This window comes from Hirundo rustica, chromosome 4 (genome assembly GCF_015227805.2).
Source record: "Hirundo rustica isolate bHirRus1 chromosome 4, bHirRus1.pri.v3, whole genome shotgun sequence".
Classification (NCBI taxonomy): domain Eukaryota; kingdom Metazoa; phylum Chordata; class Aves; order Passeriformes; family Hirundinidae; genus Hirundo; species Hirundo rustica.
In genome coordinates, this window is record NC_053453.1 from 43,564,799 (window position 1) to 43,570,798 (window position 6,000).

A 6,000-nucleotide genomic window follows, 5' to 3' on the forward strand; every position below is an offset into this window, starting at 1 on the left:
CTGCCCTGCCCTTCCTCATGCTAAATATCACAGGTTTATTACTGGAGTATCTTAGTATCATGGTCTTGACATTCTTTTAGAATTTTTTTCTAAACAAAATGGGTTTTTAAGCAAACACCTGTAAACACTGTGACAGCAACTTCTCTTAAGCATCATTTTCATGCTTGTCAGTGGGGCAGACAGATGATGAGAACTGGGCAAGGATCTTCCTGGCATATACACTCCTTTTCAAGTCTTTTTGCAAAGACCAGGGTATAGATCCTGATGCAGTGCCAGGGACTCTGGTCTTTTACAAACTCCAACACATTGGCATTCTTAAACCCCAGCACACGAAACTCCAGCCAAGTGGTAGGATTAACTATGTGCTCAGTTCCATATTTTCCAAAGTACATCTCTTCTTGTATAAGCTAACTATAGATAGATCTTCCAGCCAAACATCTTTCACTTTTCTGAATCAAACACAACGCTAATACCCATCAACAGTGTAAGAAGCAAAACAGAATAAAGGTTCTGTGAAAGCCATGTTTTTTCTCTTCATCATCCATCTTCTGTGTCCTGGAGGTAGCTGCTTTATTTGGCATTAGGCTAGTGGCAACAGCATTACAGCTAAATATATACTTTCATATCTATTTTCTCTTTCTTTCTTTCCAGCACCTTCCTTTTCTCTGACTTGTTCCTCTGGACAATTTCTAGTATAATTTGGAATGCCTGCACAGAATGCATAAATGAAAACAATTAATATTAAACAACATTATCTGAAGAAGTCTGACCATTCTCTTTTAAACAAAACACAATCTCATACAATAAGACAGAGCAAGTTATATTCTTGCTTAGTGTTGTGGCTCTTTTGAGAGAACAGGCATCCCGTTGATGGCAAAAGGAAAGAGTCTGCTCTTTGTCCGGAGGGATCAGGGATTTATTTTTATCCTGCCCCTCCAGCTCCTCCCCCATCCTTGTCCCGATGCCAAAGAGACCTCCCCACCCTCCTCCTAGCACTTTTACCCAGGGGGCAGGGGCTAGAGGCAGGGACAAGCCACTACCCAATCAGGGACAAGGTTGGAGTGGAACAGAGTTGGGTTACATTCCAGTGTGGGAGGATGGGTGGGGTGGAACAAGGACAAACCACATGATACAGTTTCCAGGGAACAGGAGAAACATTAAAAACCCCAATATAAAAATGAAATTAAATATAAACCCAATTAACACACTACAAAAACTTAGATTATTATTATTTTAAAGCAACTTCACCTCCCTGCCCCCCCACCCCCCATTTAGTTACAGTAAGTGCAGCATGCTTTTTGTGGGAGTTCTACTTTTTTCACCTGAGTGCTAATGTATCTGATATATCAAATGCCATTAAAGCTGCTAATCATATTCCAGCCCACATGATATTTCTTAACCAAATCTATTCACTTAATGACACATTCCAGATAATATTGCGAGACTATGTCCCCAAAATAAATATAAATGTAAAAAATTTTAAACCAAATATTTTTTATAGGTTGATGTAAACATTCCTTAGTGCTCTTAAAAGCTTGCAACTGAGTACTTTGGGCAGTAAAGGACATACAATAAGTATATGACATTGGATAACCTATTAATTTTGTTACTTAGATGCATATACATCTAACTGGATCGTGTGTAATCACAAACAAAAATAGATTCTACAGATGCTTTCCCCATTCCACATTCTTCCTTAAAAATAACTGCATATTCAGATTTTTTTCAACTGGATCATATTCATTTGAAAACATCTCTTGTTGCTCACATACTTTTCAGCAGAAGGAAATTGACAGTGCAGTGGTACCTTAGAGTTAACTTCTAAATTAGATAAAATGCATTGAGATTGAAAGTGAAAATGTAATACTCCAGGTGGTTCATTTCAGCATAAAACATAATGGACAGCAGAATTTACCCCAATGACCAATGAGGATTATTTTTTCTTCTTCCATTTCACTTTACTAAATTTATTCTTACTCATTTACTCAGTGAAAATTTTGAGGGGTAAGAGTCACCTTGGAGCATATATTTTTGGCGGTAACTTATATCACAAAATATTTGACATTCCATTACCAACACATGCATATAAGTCATTAAATTTACAAATGGATCTTGTGAAGAAAAAACTAGGAAACAAATTTTCAGCTGTTACTGAATTTCAGGTTTTTTTCTTAGTCCATATGCTACCTTTTACTATGACTCAGAAGAAGATTATTAGTACAACATATTTAAGCTGTGATATATACTGTACTGCCTTTGATTAACAGCAATTAGAGATATTTACTGTAGATTATAGTATAATAAACAAAAAGGACTGCTTTATTTTTTGAAAGTACTTTAGTTAGGTATGTGCTATTGAAAAATTTTCAAAAAACATATTGCAAGTTTGGAACATTACATTTCCCTCTTATTGCACATCACAGAAATTCTACCAGTGCATTATCTAAACTTAGAATTTTCTATGCTAGGAGTATCTCATTTAAAAATAAAAAAATAATCCTAGAATAAGAAAATAATTACCTGATTGATCAATGTGAGATTCTACTCTTTTTATCTCATCAGGCTTGCTTTGGGGCTGTGCAGCAAGGTCAAAGCATTTCTGAAAGATTGTATTCTCACCTAATGTATAAGTCCTTTTGAAAATGTTGTTAATTAATTTATTTGGAATTACTTTAAGATCATTCTATGTTATGAAGAATTCAGCCAGATCTTAATCATCTATACTAAAGCACAGATGTTTATTTAAATCCTTTGTTCCACTATGGTGTCAGATGCACTGAGGACATTTATGACAGCTCTGAAAACTGTATTAAAAAAAATATTCAAATAAATATCTTCCAAAAAGTATTTCACTGCTATCTGACTCTTCAGGACAGAGATCTTCACATGGCTAATTTCTTAGATAGTTAAATGTTTCTAATTAATTATCCCAAAAAGAATGTGTAAATAGAGTGAAACTGAATCATTTAAATTTGTTACTATTTCTGTGCTCTCTGGAAGCCCAAACCCATGAAAGGAGGAGTAGAAAAGAAAGGTTCTTTCCACCCACTCAAGTTGCAGATGATACTGAACATATCATGACCATAAGAATTCCTATAACTTTGGTACTTGCATCGCTTGCTGAGATTTCTGAGGCCTACAATTTTTTTTGTAAGTAATCTGCCTTGCAAAATTTTTATAACATTTAACATTTTGACTTAAGTCTATGAACCCACATATACAAAGTCTTTCCTCAAACCCACTTCTGAATATAAAAATAATGGAATTCACAGTAGTAGGGGAAAAAAAAAAAAAAAAATAAAGTGCTCCAAGCTGATCCTTTTATTAAACATAAACTATTAGATATATTTATGAAATAGTCTTAAGAAAAAGAAGAAAAAGGAATTTCATACAAAAAGGTGCAACTTGGTTATCACATGATCAGGGAAGATTACTCAGTTTGGGGATGCTTCCTGATCACAAATAATGATGATAAAAAGAATGAGAAATTATATGGGTGGGAAGAAGAGAACAGGTGATCCTGAGTAGAGCAGTGAATAGATACATAGCCAGATTTCACAGGAGGTTGAAAAGACTTTTCTTGGATACCCAGAGGTACCTGCATGGAATTTGCTGCAAACACAAAAGTCAGTGAAGACTGCTGCATGAAAAGCAAGATTGAAAGAAAACAACAGTACTAGAAATGCACAGGGTCAGAAAGACGCTGTTCTCATTCTCGTTAGCCACACAAGCACAGGATAGGGCTTTCCTCCAGTGAGGAGGGTGATTAAAAGAGCGGTCTAGGGAACATGGCAAACAGGAGCAGGTCAAACAGGGGCGTGGAATGGCTCAGAGGGTGTGGCATGGCAGTTTATGAGGCAGTTTGCACAGGCAGGGTTGCAGGTTTTCTCCTGGTAGTGGGGTTTTCAGTTTCTCATTTGTTGTGTTTTTGTTGGCTAGTTGTTTTAGGTTTGGTGGCTTTTTTTGTTGTTGTTGTTTGTTTGTAATGGTTTTTACATGATCAAAAATTGCAGTTAGTAAAAGTGGTTTAGGGACAAATTTGGGAGAAAACCCCTGAATATGATCCCTCTGGTAAGCAAACCTAAGTGGCCCCTCCCTCCAACCTGTCCGGTAAAAAAACTTCTTTGGAGAAAAGTGGAAAAAACTATTTTACTTAACAAATAAAGTGCATACAAGTATAAAGAATGACTAATATGAAACAATAAAACCTCTCCTTCTGGAGTGAGATGGCAAATTGAGAAAGTTCTTGCTGCGGATGTAGCTCGGCCCTCTCTCAGTCTCTCATCAGTCCCAGTCCCTCTGGCACTGCTGGAAAATGCCAAGATCCAGGTCCCGGTGGGCCACAGGTGCAAGCCCCCAGTGATCCCCTGGGTTTTCTGTCCAGAACAGGTTTAAACAGTTCCAAGAAAAAGGAAAAAAAAAAAACAGTCCAGGGAACTCCTCTGCCCTAGCTAGCTGAAACTAACTAAAAGCAGAGAGAAATCTCTGTCCTGCAGTCTCTCTAAGCCTCCGCCGAACACCCCGTCCGGAGAAGAATGTGGAGGAGTCAGGCAATTTTCTCAAAACAAACTCCTTGCTCTTAGAACCAGTCTTAAAGGCACAGAACTCAATACACAGCACAAACAGAGCAGACAATCGGGGATACAAGCATCATAAAGTTACCCTAGGACAGTAGTCAAATAGAACCCTCCAAAAAGGATGTGTCTGTACAGACTCTTTCCTGTTCGGAGTGTTTGAGTGTGAGTGCTCCTGTTTTAAGGTCATCTTACCTTTTTTAACTGCTCCTCTGAAAACCCTGTACCTGTAATACCCTACAAAACCCATGACCCTGCCCCTCTCCGCTCTCTTCATCTTCACCCCCTCCCCGGCAGGGGGTAGGGGGAAATAAATGCATTCTTGACCACCACCACAAAGACTATTCTCATCTGTTTCACTGCCAGTGGTTGTAACCTCCCTGGACATAATTCACTGTTGTCACATGATGCAACATTTGAGCTTATCAGCGGTACCAGGGGGCATTGCAGAAGAAGCCTGACTGCGGTGTGAACAGGTGATTGATCTCCTTTCACTGGTGGCTGAGCTTTGGGAGGAAGTTGAAAGGCTAAAGAGTATTAGGGAAAGTGAAAGGGAAATAAACTAGTGGAGTTCCACCCTTCCTTCTTTGAAGAAGGCCCACCAGGAGTCAGTGGACTCCCATGCCTCCCACTGCCAGGCAATAGGAGGACACCTGGTGGATGAAGGGGAGTAGAAATGGGTGCCAGTTTAGGGAGGTAATAATAAAAACGCCTCCTGACCCCCATCACCTACCCAGGTGCCACTTCAGAATAGGTATGAGGCCCTAGATCTAGAGAATTGACTGGCTGATGTAGAAGAAAATTATCTGCCCAGTGGGCATCGCAATTACACTTCATCTATCAGGCAGATCGCCACCTCTAACATTAAAAAGAAAAGAAGGGTAATTGTAGTAGGTGACTTCCTTCTGAGGGGAACATACGTTGACTGGACCCAACCCAAAGGGCAGTCTGTTGCTTCCCTGGGTCACAGGTACGGGATATTACTGAGAGACTTCCTTGGCTGATTATTAACCACTGCTGACAGTGATGAGATTGAAGAGAGGAGTATCAAGGCAATTTGAAGGGGCTTTAGGGCATTGGGTCAAGTGGTTGATAGGGTAGGAGCACAGATCATGTTTTGCTCAGTCCCTTTGGTCACAGAGAAAAATGATGAAAGGAACAGGAGAGCCCACATTATCAACAAGCGGCTCAAGGATTGGTGTCATCAGCAGAATTTTGGGTTCTTTGATAATTTTTGGCACCTGGCCTGCTGGAACTGGATGGGCTCCATCTCTCTGTTAAGGGCAGAAGAATTGTAGCTCATGAACTGGCAGAACTTATTGAGAGGGCTTTAAACTAGGTTTGAAGGGGGAACGGGATGCAGCTGAGCTGCCTGGAAGCAGGCCCAAGGGTGGTAAGCCTGAGTGAGGGGTGAAATCAGTAGCCC